Below are 18,226 nucleotides of genomic sequence, written 5' to 3' on the forward strand. Positions count from 1 at the left end.
ACAGGTAGCTTGCAGATTTTGAACTTGATAGAGGAAGAACTTAAGTTTCCTAAGGTCCTCTCAAAATTCAGGCTGCATTTTGAGATGAAAGCTGCCAGGCACCCTGCCTTTGGTAAAAGCTTTGTTTCTCGCAACACGCTGCAGTCTTGGCTGTAAGCAAATAGAAAGGGGAATGTTTGGGGATCACATAATGCTCTTAAGCCCTGATATTCCTTGTGCCCTTGCCACCTCCTAAGGTCTGACTTGCACAGTGCTTGTCTTTGAAGTTTAAATTATATCTTTGGTTAAAGGAAACTTTAATTAGTCACTTTGAATCATTTTGACTTTATTTAAGGAGCCTCGGAGGCTTCGAGGCAAACTTCATTCTATGATTCTGTTTTCCCCTCAGTATCATTAGCTCTTTTTCTCTCGCTGCTCTCAAATTAGTCGAGTACCTGCTTAAGTCTGGTTTGCTGAACTGTCTCTCAGRCAGAGCTGACCGGCTGAGTCATGGTCAAGGGGGCTGGTTATTCAGTAGAAATGAGGAGATGCAYCCAGGATTGCTCAACGTGAAGATGTTCTGAAAGGTCTTCTCTTTTCCAGCGAGCAGCATGGCTCTTCCAGGTCCACTTAGCTTAGGGGGATAAAGGAAAGCAAAACTTGCAAGTCAGTGTGACACTGTCTCTCCCAGCAGACTTCCCTGGTCTGAGGGAAGCTCCAGCTCATGGTCCATGTGGCCCTTTCGCATTTGAAAATGATTTGAGTGTTTTCTTCCTTAAAAGTGGCACTAAATGCAGAAAAATCTCATAAATGTGAGTCAGGTGTGCAAAGCTGTTTAAGTGCCTGAGATGTTGATGGGTTGACAGTGGGCTTCTCAGAACTCTGTGACTAATGGGAATTTGATGTCTAGACTCCCTTAAAAATCCCTGAGCAGAATATACTGTGTTAGATATCTGAATACCTTTTAAAAATCTGGAGTTCTACAGTTTGCAAACTGGAAAATTCATGTGAAATGTAAGATACCYTAATATGTTCTGGGCTGAACCTAAATCTCCATTAACTCTTAATATGTCCAAGACTTCAGGATATATTTTTTTGAAGAATTTGTATCTTTTTGTAATATCTGTTTTAGTTTTAAAACCAGTAAATGATAATTTTGAAGGATACCACAGTGTAACCTTCCTGGTGTAGCAGCTAGTGCGTACCACTGGTAGCTGGGGGAAGGGCTGCTTTCCTTGTTCTCGCTCTGTGTGTTTTTGTGTTCTGTTTTTTCACCTCCATAACCTTGTCTGATGGGCATCCCTCACATTTACAATACCTGATGTGCTTCCTGACATCTGTTCAATTTGATTTTCTATAATTTCCATTGATGCCCCTGTTTTCCTGCCATTAAACTAGTATATTGCCCAGCTGTATTCTGGGTCAAGAATGGGCAATCTTTTAAATCTAGTATAAGGTGAAATATGACTGTGCAAAGGGAAAGGGAGGAGGGGGAAGAGGAAAGGGTGAGATGAGGATTATAAAGCTGACAGTGGAGGGCTGCCCGTCCTGGAAAGGGAAGATATGTTTTTTATCTGGGGGAGTGAAAGAGGAAGGTGCRTGTGTATTCAGGGGAAGAAAATACTATTTTTGCGGGCACCAGAAGGCTGTGCATCACCGGCAGCTGAAACCCCGCGCCTGCCGTTGAGATGAATACAAGCAGACAATATCAGCTTCTCTACCCCACAGTGACTAGCCATTGACCTTAACCCTGAAGGAAAGGGGCACTCTCACTAGGGGAATTGCCTGCTTACTCAGCCCTAAGCCACATCTGAGCCGAAGCTGCCAATTTTGCCAAATTATGTGTGATGCTTTTGAAATGTGGACTATTGTCCACCAGGGACTAAGCTGAAATGACTGAATTCATTTCACTTAGTTTTTCAGTGGCAATAACATTATTTTAAAAAAAATACCAACTATAAAGCATTTATCATTCTGATTTTATTCATCTTTGTCATTTACTTATGTTTCATGGTAGTTTGTAAAAGGCAGTGAAGTTAATGTCCCATTATTTCAAACCCCCAAGGTTAGATTTTCAGACTTAAATTGAATTTGAAAGCCACATGTATCGTTAATTTGTACATTAACAAAATTTCTATCAATCACAAGAGCCTTGGCCTCTTGTGGACTTTTTTGCCCCATATTTTAGTGAAATTGTTAATAGCTGAAAAAGAGCCTAGCAACAATGAGACAAGTCTTCTGAAATGCCTCTAAGCAATAGATATGCTTTCTTGGGTGAACTTTTAGCATTCTTCTGCTAGCAAAGAGAAAAGGTAAGATACAGTGCACCTATAGCTAACTGGTGCCCATTCCATCACAACATCTGCTAGTGACATTGCTGGTAAATGCAATAACACTTAACATAGTGCTGGTGATCTAAAAARAAATATATATTTAGAAAGCACAGAGTTTCTAACTAAATAATTTGAAGGACTTTGAATCACCTGAAGTTTCAGGACAGTTACTCTGGGAAATCTATCACTTTCTTGATTGAGGGACTTCTAGAGCCAGCTCTGCTTTGTTTACCTGTAGACAAAATAAAACAGTGCATTTTACTTTGGAAATTGGTCGCAAAACTATTTGGTCTTGGTGACCAAATCATAATGCATTTTCTATTTACATTTAAATGTGAATAGCACTTAGGTGGGGGGGGGAAATAGATCCAAAGGAATGAGGTTTCAGTAAAATCCTGCTGTTCATACTATTCAGTTTTTAAAGGATTTTGAAAATAGCCTAGAAGATGAAAGATGACACCAAGATGGTGACTTGTGCCGCAAGCAAAGTTGTTGTCTGTCACATGCAGCAGCTGATTCTGAGTTTGTCCTTCAAGGCCTTGGCTACCAGCCCTCACAGATGTCCAACTGCGTGCAGGGCCATATGCTTGTACAAGCTCATGAAGCTGCCCTCCCATCTGGACTTAAGCTGTAGAATTAGAGACAGCCTTAAACTCGGTCCTGCTTCAACAGTTGAAACCTGCTTGAGGCCACGCAAGCTCTGAGCAATCGGTTATTTGACATCCTGGTCCTCGGTGGCCTGTTGTGTGCAGCGCAGAACTGGCATTTGGCAGTGCTGAGGAGGAGGAGCGGAGGTGCCAGCAGCCTTCGCGACCGTGCTCTGCACCCTGGGCTCCCTTGGACGAGCACCAGGCCACGGGGACCGGGCTGAAACCAAGGGAGCTGAGGTGGTTGTGCTCTGCTTTGGAGGAAAACCAAAATCATTCGTTTTGATCTGCTCCATAAAATGGTCTTAATGCCTTTTCCCTCCCATAAAAGGCCATGCTTCTGTCGCCCTCCGGTCTTGTTCTGGTGACCTTCCTCTTGCTCTGGAGCAATGACTAGCAAGGACCTAACTGAAAAGCAGGCACTTTAAGCTGTTGTTTGGGTAATTATTAATGGAAGTCCTTCCACCCTAACTCACAAATTCCCGTTCTAAACAGCTGTGCCTCAGTAAACTTATTCCCATAATCTTTCCCTCGCAGCCCCTACCTGTGCAAAGCAGTAAAGGCTGCTGCATGTAAAGCAAGGAGCTTCTAAAAGCTGCTAGGTGTCTCCCTCTCTGTGTTCTGGTGCAAGGTGCTTCCCTTATGAGAAGGGAAAACATAGAATTGGCTGGAAGCGCTTTAGCCTGTGTATGTCACTATTGTCAGGTTTGGAAGGGAAATGGACCCCATGCCAAGCATTTTCCTCAGCTGAAGTCCAAGTCTGTTTCTTGTGTAGCTTCCTAAGGGCTGGAAGGGAATGGGCTTGGCCTTTTGCCCTGATCATGATTCTTTAGTTTGGAATAACTTTCCCAGCATTACTTAGCATTGTGGTAGGCCAGAAAATGAATTTCCTTCCCTTCCTACAATAAATTCTGTAGTTGTCTCAGTCTGCCAACCTGCAGGAAAGGCAGYGTGGCTGTGGTGCCAGGTGGCTGCTGCCTTCTTGTTAATGTGAAGCACAGATGGGTTGAAGTTGCCCATCGCTCATCCTGCTCTGCATTGGTAGCTGGGGCTTGTCAAGATCCCTGAGAAGCCTCCAGGTTTTGTCAAGTCTTATTCTGCTCTGGGCTGCTGTTTGTGCACTGAGCAGTGGTAGCAAGTAGGACTTTGGTACCTAAAGAAGTTGTAGAAATGTTGGGAAATTGAGCACAACATCCCGTGGGAAACGGCAGTCTGGGAATCTTACTGCCTGGACTGCTGCAAATGCAGCTGCTCGGGTGATGGAATTTCTGTGCTGCGTATTGTCCTCGGCTGCAGCAGCATCCTTAGCTGTAGCTTAAAGAAGAAGCTGCAGTGATGCAGTAGGGGGAGCAGGAGAATGATCTGAAAGAAATGTAATTTCAAGCATCCCCATCATTTTTCATCATTGAATTATGCTGGCTGAAAAGCTTCTATCTATCCCCATCAGAATCTCATTACAGGTCAACTTGCAAAGTAAAGTAATACTCGGTAAAAGTACAAGTGACAGAATTTAGGTCTTTATTTCCCAACTGGCAGATGGCCCAATTCCACAATTATTCACCCAGCCTAGTATATCAGTAGACATACGAATAATACTGATGAGCTCGGCAGTACTTTACCAGCCAAAAAAAAATAATAATAATTAGAACAAATGTGTACTGAAGAAAGGGTTTCTTTGTGMTTTGGAAGTGAAGAATGTATTTTTTTATCCCTTGGACATTAGTTAATTTAGAATGACCAATACAGTGAACATTAGGCCAGCCTGGCAGAGCCATCCTTGAGATCCCCCTGAGCCTGTTACCCTGCTCCTGAGAGGGACCATGGCAGTATGTCTTGCTGTTGCTTCCTTTAAATAGAGGCTCTCCCACCTGCGGGAGGTTTTGGGCAATGCTGCTTCCTGCCCTGCACCCCGTGCCCAGGGTGCCTCCTGTGAACGGTCAGTGGGTGCAGGTCTGTGGCCTGGCAAAGTTCATTTTTTACGGGCGTTCCTTGGTTCGCCTGGCTGCTTTAGGCACTGCTGCTTTCCCTCGCCGCTTCGATCCTGGCTGTAGACGAATTACCTTTTTCTAGAAAGAAATAAAGATGAAATGAAGATAATCCCTCTGTCACAAAAACATATAGTCCTTGATTTTTCGTCTTACAGGGACTGCAAAGCCCTTTATTTTTATTTTTTTTTCTTTTGAAAAGAGAATGGAAATTGTCAATCTGCTGTATTAACTTTGTTCAGGCAGTTTCCATTCCATGGTGCTTCTGTAGGACTTGTCTGCCATGAGTGAGTGTATGTGTGTGTTTCTCTTGTACTGAAGTTCCCTCCAGGCTGCAGGGAGCACTGGCCCTTTCCACCTCCGGTGTGACATGTGCTCTTGCAGCCAGATGAGAACATTTTGATGAAAATATACATAGCTTTAATCTTTAATGCACTTATTGTGAACTACAAAAACTTGACAAAATTTGTTTTATTTTGCTTTTAAAACTAACTGTACTTTTTCTACTCTTACTTTTTCCTGGCTTGATAAATGGGTAGTTGCTGGTAGAGCCATTGGTTTTTGCTCCCCAAAGCTTCTTGGCTTCTGCCTGGTGCCTCAGGAAATGCAGTGGCCAGGTGGTCCCTCCCTRCTTGGTGGTGTCAGTGACTGATAGCACCAGTGTCCTGAGTGATCTCCTGGCTCTCCTGCTGGCTCCGAGGAGCAGCCTATGGGCGAGGGGTCAGTCCTGGCGGGTGGGCGCTGGCAGCGGCACCACTGCTCTTCCGAAGAGCTCGYGGGGAGTGTGCTGCCCTCAGCGGGCGCCCGGGCTCCTGCTCCTGGCTCCACGTCTCCCTGCGTGCCCGTGGTTGCCCTATGTCCAGGCATGATGCTCAAGCAGAGAGGCTCTGCAAGGAGCAAAGTCAGGCCCAACTGAGTTTGTCTACACGGATCCCTACTTAGTGCAATGATTTCACATGCCCAGCCACTTAAGCGACAAAGTTGCCCTCCCCTCTGCCTAGACTTACTGGGGGCAGAGGTTTTAAACACCTGGGTAGGTGTGACGTTGAACTAAGGCCACATAAGCAAATCTGTGCTGATACTGTCCTGAGCTCTCCTTGCTCTAATGATACCTGATGGCTGAAAAATTCTGAGATCTGTTTATGACACAGCTCTGTTCTGCTGAGCTGCTTTATCATAAAAAGGGGAAATGCAATATATTTTTTTCCATAGCTCAGGCTTTGTAGGCACTCACTCAAGTCCTTTTTCAGCTCCATTTGAAATCAATGTGGAGAAATTGATTTCAAAGCCCAGTGAATTTGGTAGGAGTTACTCTATTGACTTTTAATGTGCTTTCAGGTATGCACTGTAATACACCTGAAACTGAAAAATTTCAGTTCTAAAACAAAACAAGTGACAGGATGATGAAATTACTGTTAGAATAAGAACTCTGAGCTGGGCTCTCTGGGCAGTGCTTGCCATGAAAGTGTAGTCCCCAATGAGGGGAGCTCTCCCCGTCCTCTTTTTTCTTCCCCATCATTCAGAGCATAGAATCTGAATCCCCAGAGCTTTGATAGGCATCCTCTAAACTTTAAAATCTAAAGCAAGCATTCCTAAAGTTCAAAAATGAAGGCAGTACTCAGAATCCTTTCAGCTGTTAAGTTAAATTTTGCAGCCTGTTGCTTTAATACTTTTTGTTTGGGGATACCTGTATGTAAAAGCAAATATAGAAATTAATTTTTAAAGATAATTAAGAGCAGTGGGCTGTACCAAATACTTTTTCTAAGGCACACGTAGGAAAGCCACTCAGTTTAAGCTCTCGGCGGCTCCTTTCCCATGGAGATGCTGGAGCCCTTTTGGATGCTGCCGCGTCAAAGCACCYGCAGAGCCGGCAGCGCCGCTGCGCAGCTCCCAGGAATGGGGCACGGCCGCCGGCCTCCCCAGTGACCCGGCTGCCTCTACATATTCCCTGCACTCAGTGCTCAGCTCGGTGTTAACCCCCTCCTGATTTCCCTTCCTGCACCTCCTGGTACAGAGCGGTATCTGCAGATATATTCCAAAGCAACCACTAAATTAGCCTGGTAGGCAGTTGTTCCTTCAAACGCTATGAGGACCTGCTCCCTGGTGAACGGGGCAAATGTCACCTCTATTGGATCAGGCTATAGGTTATTGTTCCTTYTGCAATTAAATACAGACAGCCTTCACATTCAAGCCTATAATAGCTGCTGTGGTAATGGTTGTGAACATGAAGCACTCAGCACTACAAATAAATATCAGTGCCTGCTACTGGGTTCAACTTTGAAGACTTTCATTGGTTTCGTTTACCTCGGGACCCCAGGTCCCTTAACAAGAGGAGAGAAGCCTGACTCTGAGAACACTTTCTATCCTCCATATTATTGATTTCTGTTTTAAAAATAAAGCAGCTAGCTCCTCAAACAGTAAATAAATGAGATTTTTGTGTGGATTTGCCTGGAAAAAGAGGGGGAAAAATAGTGCTTCCTGTAAGTGAAAATGAGGGGCCATGCCCAGATATGCAATTCACTTATGTCGCCTGGAATCAAAATTTATCCTGTAACATAAGCTGCTCGTGCTTCAAATCCTGCCGGCAGAAAGGAGCTTTGTGATATCCACTGTGCTGTTCATTAACACGTGTTATTAAATTCTGCTCTATTTTCTCTCTTAACTCCTACTAATGCTAAAGATTACAAGCATGCAACCCACTGGAACAGAGCCCTAATGAAAATGGATACTAAAATGAGTGTGAATAAGCAAAGTAGATATAGGTTAACAAGAAATTATGTCTCTAGGAGGGTTTATGTAGCAAAATGTGGGCTATTTTCATGCTCTTTCTAGTGTTGCACCTGTAAGTCTTCCATGGGTAGAACTGACCAAAATCCAAGGGGAGGAGTAGCAAACTCTCTTCCTGCTTAAAATTAAACTTTCTTCTTCTARAACTAAACTCTCTTCTTGCCACATTGAAAGGGTTTGAATGTCGGGAAGTCTCTTACTGGCTTCTCCTGTGAACTGGCAGGGTGCTGGGGTATGGGGTACTCTACATCTCTGTATTCCTAAGTTGTTAACTATGTCCAAAAGCAGGAAAATGAAAAGAACCACTGTAATATTTTAAAGATGGGTTAGCTTGAATATTAGTTTTCTCAGAAGCTTTGCTGTTTCATCATTGATCTCTTAAAGAATGAAACTCGAGTCTTCGAACCCAGAACATATATGTATGCAAATATATTTCTCTAGCCAACGGCTCATTAAAGTTCAAGATCATTCGTGTAGAAAATTAAATATGAACAGATGCTCAACCACTTTCTAACATGGGTCTCCTGGTAGAGTGCTTTGTGAAACTAATGATTTTTAAATGGAAATAAACAATAATACTGCTCTCATTCAAATGAACGGGATGCTGCATGGAGCAAGGCATTGCTTTTGTTGAGGAGGAGAAGTAAGCTAATAAAAATGTGAAATAAAGAGGGCCTAATAGTAAAGCCTGGAATAAGAGCACAGAGACATCCTCAGGGCTAAGCCCTGGAGGGCTCCTTTGTCACCAGCCGCTGGAAGCAGATTTTCCAGTTGGCATGTGCCCCTTGGAGCAGCGCTGGGTAAGGGCACCTCAATGCCCAGCTGCAGAATGGCCTTGGGGGAAGCATGAAGGTTATTCCTGTGACGGCAGCGTTTCCATACGGTCATGCGGGTCACTGGCTGTCTGCCTAGTGCGTAAGGAGAAGCTGCAGAACCCAGCCTGGTGGCACCTGCATTTAGTCATTGCACTAAAGCAGTGTATCAAAATAGAATTTGGTAACTTGGGAATGATTAGTGCTTCAGGAAGAGTGGGTTTTGTCACTGGTGAATCCGTGATATTTATTTATTTTTGCAATTAATAAGCTTAAATCAATTCCATATGCATCTTTCTGTATGATTTAGAGAGGATCCTGAGCCATCAAACCTATCAAAAGCATTAATCTTTAATACAAGGACAATTTAGTCATCTTGCCAGAAATTTTTAATTAGAAGGAAATCCTTCATCTCCATGATGCTCAGGAGTATTAATCTTTTTGCATCRTTGTAAGAAGTTCTGGCTGCAGCAATAGTGTTTTAAGTTAATTAATTCTTAAGGGGGAAAAAAAATATTGTTCTGAAGACAGTTTCTTGCTCGTTGTTTGCTAGATGCCTCCAGTGCCTTTTGTGCCCTTGACAAGAAACTGAGTTTTGTACATGGTGTTTCAGAAGCGTTGCTAGTGACGTTATAAAAAAGTGCACTTAAAATTTGAGCCTGCGCAAGTGGCTGCGACCAGCGGAGAAGGGCCCTGGTGCTGCTGGGTGGCTCCGTAAAATTCCCTTCCAGGGCTTCCTGCAGCAGCCGGTAGAGACCCGCAGATCCATGCGGGAGGCTTCATCAGAAAGAGCTGCAGCAGCCCTGACTGGCCAGAAACACTCGTGCAATCGGATCTTTTAGTTGCGTGATACATTATCAAAATGAGAATGTTTTTGTTTTTCATTCCAGAAAAATGTTTCAGACGTTATTATTGGCAATATATTAGGAGTAAACTTTCATTAGGATGACTTGCCTAGCTGAAAAGCATRTTTCAAAGTTTCTAATTTATCCTCAATTACATTATGTAGAAGCTACTATTTTTCTTTAGAAACCAATTGCATAACTGAGACGGAATGCTTGCATTAAAAARAGAAACTAATTCCAGCCATTTAAATAAGTTCACAAGATGAGGAAAAGTCCCCAAACTAAGAGTGATCTAATGCTGACCATACCTTTATGTATTTATCTATTTCCCACGATAGCAGTTATTCATTGAATTGCTGAGGTTACAGGAAACTTTTATTGTTTCCTATCTAATGCTGAATAACTTTTTTTCTTTCTAATTGTTTATTCACATCTTTTTCAAGTGGCAGATTCTGTCTTGCCTCTTTGGGACCATATTTCACGGTTTAGGATACAAAGAAAAACAAAAAACAAAACTCCCCTAAACCAAAAACAAACAAAAAAAACTACTATTTTAAATACTTGATATACATCTAGGGGTTGTCTTTTTTTGTGGATAAAAAGGAACAGATTTTAAATTTAGTTTTCTGAAGTCTGTTTTTCTCTTAAAAAATCTCTACTCTGAGAACCAGTGATCCAAAGAGGGTTTTTCATTTGTGCTTTTCCTCTGCTAATGTTTTTGCCTATTTATATCTTGTAAATCTGTTCATAGAGCCAGCGGTTCATACTTCAAGCTTTGGTGACCCTCCTTGTGAACTGTATCTGTAAGGTGAGGTCTGGCCATCGGTAAATCTCCTGTTAACTGTATGTTATATAACTACAATAACTAGTATGACTATATTTATACCACTAGCTCTGTTGGATAGGAACAAGCACATTCTTGATGTTGAATYGCAGCTGAACAGGAGTAAAAGTTCGCCCATAATGGGTGAGTGCCCTCAAGGAGCTGTAACACCTTAGGTAAAACATGACGGGCTGGTTTGAGCTGAATCTTTCTCATCTTCTAGGATCTATTTGGAAACCTCGTTGTTTCTGTTAATGAATTGTGTGCTACTCAGCTGGCTGTTGCATTTCAGATAAATAATCTGTGCAGTGAGAAGCCATTGCAAATGACAGTGAGGCCAAGACTGATTTACCTGCCCTGTCCTGGCTTATTTCATTACTGCTGCCATTACGCTTTTGAAGAGTCATCATGTTCTGGGGCCAGCTGGACTCRGAGGATGCGGCATTTCAGCCAAGCCCATTCAATATCTGTTTCCAGAAATAATGCAATTGCAGGGCAGTTGTCTCAACAGTGCATCATTTAAAAGGTTGTTTAAGTGCTAAGGAGGTGTAGCACATCTCTCCTGGAAGGGTCGCTCCGTCTCCTCTGCAGAAAGCCTGCGTCTTGTGCCCGCTGCTTGTAGTGCTGAGATCGCTACTAGCAGGGTCCAGTGACAGGCTGGATRTGCTGCTGCTCTTGGGGAATTTGACCAACAGCGCATTAATGCCTCAAAGTGCAGATTAAAGGCATTGGGAGGGAAGTTGAGGTGCTGGGAAACTCGTGCTGGGATTGTTTCTGCTGCTGAATATTGACATCTACACTCATCTCTGCTTCTGTCTAGGGAAGGCTGCATCTTCCCTCTCTAAATACTGTTTCATTTGATTGGAATTACAAGGCTGTATTCTCCCTAGTCGCCCCTTTTTGACATTTCCAGTAAACCCGATAGGGTATCGCTTTTAAGTGCATCTCTTTCTGGGGCTGCAGAGGAGGGTGAGAGGGTATTCTGTAACATGAAGACAAAAGGTGTGAATGTTTTAACCAGGGCTGATGTCTGGATTTGAACAGTGCAGTCGACTTGTTAGGCCCTATGGGAAGCTTGTATTAAGGGCAAACATCTAGAATGGACTAGAGCAACGTGCCTTGGCCAGTGACGTGGCTGCATGTGGAACCTCAGCCCCTGGTCTGGGGCTTGAGCAGCTCCCCCAGGAGGCCCCTGAAATGGAGCAACGAAACTGCAGGGACCTGGACTCGCAGGGTGCATAAAAGTCACTGTCCAGCAAGAGTGACTGTGTTTGACTTGGCTTGCCAGGCAAACCATAGCTAATGCAGATGAATAGACAGAAAAAACACTGGAATAACCTGAGATTTTCTTTAAATATTTATTTTTTCCAAAGCTAGACACCCTGAATATCCAGTTATCTTACACAGTGCACAGTGATTTTTGCTTGTTTTCAAGCTCAGTCTTGCAAGTCTTGCATGCTGTGTAGGTGCTTTTTTTTCCTCCACGTTTTTCTTCTTCTCCCATAGTAAGGTATTCTTTGAATTGTCTGAAACATAGAAGAGAGGGTAAACATGCTTGGTGATCTGTGAAATAGCTCACTAACATAAAAAAAAAAGTGACACCATGCTGATATCATTATTTAAAAAAAAAAAAAAAAGAGGGTGGAGGGGAAGAGGGGGGAAAGGTGCCCAAAAAAGGCTCCATTGAGGTACGGCCCATCCTGCGTGTCCCTGGTCTGAAGGGGGTCGCAACCGCGTGTCTCTCTCGGTGGACTGGGTGCTCCAGTACCTTCCAGATCTGTTGACCTTTGATCATTCCCCTATAGGTATATAGGTATACAAAAAGTACTGTGCATTAGAAAATTTTTAGAAGCCCAAGCCTTGCTATGAAGAGGCACTAAAATCTGAGGTATTGCTCAATTGTTGGGAAATTGAGGACTACTTTCACCTTACTAGTGAAATGAGGGAAATTCTGATCTATTGGATCTGATCTGTTAGATTTTTTTTTTTTTTAAACTGTGGGACCAAGTAGATGACATGGCATCCTAAGGTAATGTCTGTCATCGTGTAAATAAGGCGTTGTGTAGCTTTCCTTAGGCTGACATTCAAAAGTCTTCAGAAATAGACTGCTAGCATGTTATAACTATTTAAGTGCTGCTTTTGCTGAAAGCTGTTGTGGGAAGACTAGCAAGCTTGCAGTAACGTTCAGAAGAGTTGCCAGCTTCTCTGTTCTGACAGAGAAGTTCAGTGACTCRGGAAAACTTCACTTCCATCTCCCTTCTAGCTTTGGGCCCCTGGTCAGGACTGGAGCCCATTGAGAGAGCTCTTGAGTGAAGCTGCTGCCACAAACCACGAGCRATCTCTGTAAGGCAGGTGTGGTGGATGAACCACTCAGGGTTGCAGTGTCAGAAATCTGGAATTTCAACAGCAACGCATGCACTTACAAAAATAACCTAGTGATCGAGTGGAGAATTCAGGCATGGCCAGCACTGTTAACAGGAAGCAAAATAAGCAGAAGAGATATCTTCAAAAGGAAGGATGTTTGTTTTGGCTAAAGGGATGCTGAGTTCTTGTTCCGAGTCCTCTACCTGTGTACTTGTGATTCTGTTAATGTGCTGACCTGAGCGCTCAGGCTCCGGGCCAGGGAAGAACCTGGGCTCAACTAAGAACCCAAGCTTGTTTTGGGGAAGGATATCCTAAATAGTTCTAGCAACAAAAGTAATCAATAGTTACCCTCTCAAATCTAAATTATGCTAAATTTGCACATCATACAAATAATATGTTCACTGTTCCACTAGTGCTGGGGTACGAGGTGCTAATACTGCCTGTTGTGGAAAGAGGGGAAAGTTAGTGAATAAACTTTCTTGGCACGCCACRTGCTATCTGAAAAGCATGTTCATGATACAGGTTAGTATGTTCATGCATATACATCTGTAGAGCCAGAAAACAGTCAGCATGGATTTAATATGCTGTATCAAGAAGTCTTCAAACTGCAATATGTATAGGATCTACCTTCCTTATAAGGCCCTTACTTACATTATTCTYTTTGATGAAAATTCTCTGGCTCTCAAATACTGTACATGAAGGCCTATTACATTCCCCTTTATTATAGCAACATCTCCTTGTGACATTCAAAATGCTTGTCTTTCAAGGATGCTGTTATAATAAGGTCCAGAGTGTTTGTAATAAATTCATAGAGATCAATGAGTGCTTCGTGAAATATCTTTGTGTTCAATTCTGTGTGATGCAGCAGTATAAAAACTAAGAAAAAGCAGCTGTAGTTGCATACAAAATTAAATGCCTTGCAGCTTTTGACATGAAATTAAAAGGTTATGCTTTGCTTTGTAATGCGTGTATCAAAGCATTGTATTTRTCTTGAAAGGAAGTCATCAGGGTTGGCTGAGAACTTGGAGATACTGAATTTCATCTGGCTGTGGGATTTCGGATTTCCATATTTTGATGTAAATATTTCTAAAGGAATAACCATAGAGGCATTAAACAGAGCCATTTAATACAATAAGTAGATTGTAACACCTGCTCTCACTCCTGCCTTCGATTAGATGTTGCCGCCAATGAAAAGTAGGCGCCATCTATGCCAAGCAATTACTGCTTCACTGCTTGTTTGCGGCTTAAATGCACTAAGCACCCGCTGGTGCTTCAGCTGCCTCGTGCCATGTGATGGCACAGTAGGTAGCTTCACGTGCTGTTTTGAAGAAATACCTCTTGTAAACACACAGAAGCACTTTTACCTTTTAGAAGGAACGTATGTTTGCACTGTTGCAATATGCTGCTGATTTAGTGTTATTTAAGCTTACTATAAAATGTGTGTTGTAAAGTCTTATTATTAAATACTATATGGCAAACTGTTTTATTTATAAAATGTGATGCACTTGCAATCTCATGGTCAGGGGTATGGCAGGTGAGGAATTTGTTAGGCTGCAGCTTATAGTTAAATCAAGAGAYGATTCTAAATGTGCAAAATTTGCCCATTGAGTAACAAATTATTCTTTATGAAGCAGGTTTTAAACTGTCATCTTGCACAGGTAGAGATAAGTATTCTTTTTTCTTTTTTCTTTTTTTGTGAAGAACTGGTTTCATTAGAAACAGCTAAAATCATTCATAGTTAAAATTTCCCAAAACACCTTTATCCTTCGCCTTGAAAAGCAAATATCAAAACCACATGTTAACATGAAATAATGCTGGAAAAAAAAAAGGGCATCAGAAATTGCTTTTCACTCGTACTACTTGAACCCTTCACTGTTGTGCTCTCGAACAGCTGACCTGCTCTTGATTCCCAGGGATGGAGCATCTCTCTCCTTTACAATGGCTCTAAGCTGCTTTTGCACTGCAAAAGTGACTGGAAATACAGGAGGATGCAGTGCAGGCTCGGTGGCTTTTTTTTATCACTCTGTATAATCAATAGTTGACCCAAAAGGACTAATTGCTCTTAGCATTTAAAGAGAAGTGCATATTAGCACAAATGCTGTGTATTTATCCTCTTATTGTAGTTAGTAACTCTACTACTCTGATACTTATCTGCAGTTGCAATCAGATAAAAAGAGTTGTTTCAGCCAGGATCTGGCAAGAACGCAGGGCTGCAGGAAGGTGGGAAGGATGTAATGTTAGAAGTATAATCCAGTCTGTCAGGGAGTCTCTCTTTACTGCTATTGAAGCACTGGCCTCTTGTCTTTCCATCTTACCTTTATTTTTAGTGCTGAAATCAAGATATGCTGGGAGCGCAAGATAGCATTATCCCTGAAATGCAATTAAACGATGCTTTAAGTTATTCTGCCTCTTAAAATGTTGTAGTCATGTCAGTTCCGTGCTTCTTCCTGCATCTGGGYTGTAGAAGTAGAGAAGAATAACAGTGAAAAGCTAATCCCACATAGAAATGCTCTATTTTGAAATGGTGAACAGGAATGGGCGCARATGAACTGTCAGGTGCCTTGCCCTGGCTGGCTGCCTCGGGTGATGCTCCCGACAGCAGGTCTGGTCGTTGGGGCTGCCGCGTGAGCATGTTGGCCTGGCCCAGCTCGTGTGCCCTGGGGCCCCCGGGAAGGCTGCTGGCCCCAAGTGTACCCAAAGGGGGATGCTGTAAAAACAGGCACGATGCTCAGGAGAAAACGAGCTCGACTAAAGTGCAGAGATTGCCCGAGGTTGTCCTTTATATCTCAGGCTTGCTGCGCCCAGCCCTTTTTGGAGTCGGTTGTCATTTTCTGGATTTTATTATTACCTTTCTGTAGAGAGATTCCTGGAATGCCTGAGAACACAGATGAGCAGTGTGGCGATCCCTCCAAGCGCCTCCGCAGCYGCTGTTGTTGCGTTGTGCGGAAGGTGAAATCTCCTTTGGTGGAGGGAAGGGCCGGTGCTGCAGCGGGAACCGGCGCTCGTGGCAGCCCCCTCGTTGTGGTGGCCGGGGCGGGCGTGTGGTGGGCTTGGAATGAGCTCGGAAAGACTCCAGAGGGTCCCACCATGCAAGAACTTCACTTTGAAACCTCGTCCCCTGCAACTAGATGTCCAGAACTGTACATAAATCTCCACTGGGAAATTGTCTGGTAGCTCCCTGTGGCCCCAAAGCCYGTAAGAACTACCCATGTATAATACGTATGAAAAGGATCTTGTAGATGAGAGGTCACGATAGACTTGAGTCCCAAATATGCAAGTGTTGATCAAGTTSTCATTGAAAAGTACCTGAACATCTAAGGTCATCTCAGGAAGAAACAGACCCTGTGTACTGGGAAACTAGCATAATTTTATTGACTTTCAGAGGAGGAGCAATTGGACCCTTCTATGGATATTTTTATTTTTGGATTATTTTCTCTAATAATCTCTCAAATCTGGTTTTATGAAAGTTTTCTGTGTGGCAGTCCTGTGCAATTGCATGTTTTTTGTTTTTGTTTCTCCAGGGCTCTCTGCCCTTTCCTGTTGTCACCTTCCAAGTGCTTTGTTAGAATTCTTCCAAAGCCCTTTGGGATTTCTGAGCCTTATGCTTCTCCCTACCAATGCCCTGTTTTTTTTTATTTTTGTACTGTATTGCTCCTTAAAGGCATGTTTTTCATGTTGTTCTTTTGTTTTTATGTTCAGAGGGTTTAGATGCCATGCTTGTCGTTTCTATTTGTTCATACCTGTGTTGCTACCACCCCATCTAGTTCTAATTGGAGAGTATCTGATCTTTTTCCTTGATATATTAATAGAAAAAATTTATAGAAGCATTTATAGAATTTCTATAGGATATTTTAACACAAGTGGCTAGAAATGATTTCCTAGGCAGCTCCTATTAGCACAACTGTTTGCTACAGAACTAATCAGGATCTTGCTACGGGATTGGGAGCGACTAGCACCTGGCGAGGCAAGGGCAGGAAAGGCAGAAATATTCTCTGCTTAAAGAAAGTTTGTACCACAGTGACTCTCTGTAAGGAAAAAGTAGGTTTTTCTTCCCTTCTCATTTTCATTCGTAAGGACTCTTTTCTCTCAATGTATGACTAAGTCATTCTTTTATCTTGATTTTTGTGGAAAAACTGCTTTTCCCTCATGGCCTCTTTTGGCCTAGAGCTTGTGAACTTCCYTCTTTGTCAGCGTGGAATGAAGGAATACAAAATTTCTGCAAATTGCCCCAGTGTATTAGCAGCGGAGATGCGTGAACCTTTCTGAGTGCGATTTGAAAGCGTTCCCTTCACATCATAACTTCGGGGAGGACTGCAGCTCATGTGGGTTCACAGGCCACGCAGTTAAAGGTTTGGGGCTGCGCCGCCCCCACCTCCCGCTCCTTCCCGTGAGTTTTCTCCTGGGCTGGATCTCATTACAGACCCACAGGCAAGGTACGGGGTCAATCACATCATGTTAATTCATACAGGTTGCCTGCTGCCCTGGGACTGGGAGCTGGATTAAAGGTGAGAAGTTTATCACAGCAGCAGAACTCTGATCTTAGAAAAAACAAACAGCTCTAAAATAGGGCCCCTAATTACCATATGAATCAAAATTTTAAATAAAAAGATCATTTTTAATAATTAAGAGAATCACACGGGGAATCAATCTTCCCCTGCCAGGAAAGCTCGGAGGCTGGCTTCACTTCTAACACAACAAGAACTCTGATCTCAAGGAGCTTTTCCTCTCTGAAACTTGGGTGTAATTACGTGAGCTGAGATATAAAATAATAATGAGAGTTCTGTACACCTGGAGAATTACAGAGTGAGATGCACACAAGGGAAGGAAACATTTTAATGACTCTTCTGGCTGAAGAAGTGAACTCAACTGAGATGCCTTTTTCTCTGAAAAAATCAAGTGAAAATACCTTCAAGTGAACAAAAATGACAGCAGGCAGCTTTGATCCCATGCATTAATTTCAACTAATCAGGGAAGTGTAGGAAGCGTGGAAAACATAGAATGAGCTCTCCTAAGGACTAAACTCAAAACTCCATGCTTATAAGGTATTTCACCATGCTTGCTCTGAAAGGAGCCAATGGCATCTTTAATGGTTTTGGCTTCATTTGTTGGCTTGCAGTCATTATATAGGGATGCATCTGCAAGACGGTTGCGTGTTTTTTACCTCCAGATCTACGTCAAACCAGGGCATAGACTTGCAGACTTTTTCTTTGCTTGTCCTGTCACTCGGCTAGTCTGTGAGCATCAAAAACCCGGTTCAGTTTGGTCTGGACGCGCTCTGAGCACACGCGAGTTCCCGTTGGCAGCTACGTGCACGCTCGGCAATGTATGTGCAGCGTATGTGCCCCATACTGTGCGCAGAGCACGCAGCACGGCCGGGCAGCAAGCGCGCCGCACCGTGCTCTGCTCTGTACAGTAGGTTCTAAACCTAAAATGGCTGACTAGTTTCTAAATAATCCCCTAGGAAACAGTTTAGTCTGGCCCATTATCTTGATAGTTCATAATTAGGTTCAATAATAAAGCTTGTTTTGCTGACCTAGGTCAGATCACGGCGTCCACTGCATCTGTGCGCAGTGACCTTGCTCGGCAAGCGTATTGTTAGAAAATCCATTATTATCATCACACACACTTCGGAGAAGTGGCTGTTTTGTGAA

The sequence above is a fragment of the Nothoprocta perdicaria genome, unplaced genomic scaffold (assembly GCF_003342845.1).
Source record: "Nothoprocta perdicaria isolate Ctin4 unplaced genomic scaffold, notPer1 scaffold_41, whole genome shotgun sequence".
In the NCBI taxonomy this organism is placed as follows: Eukaryota; Metazoa; Chordata; class Aves; order Tinamiformes; family Tinamidae; genus Nothoprocta; species Nothoprocta perdicaria.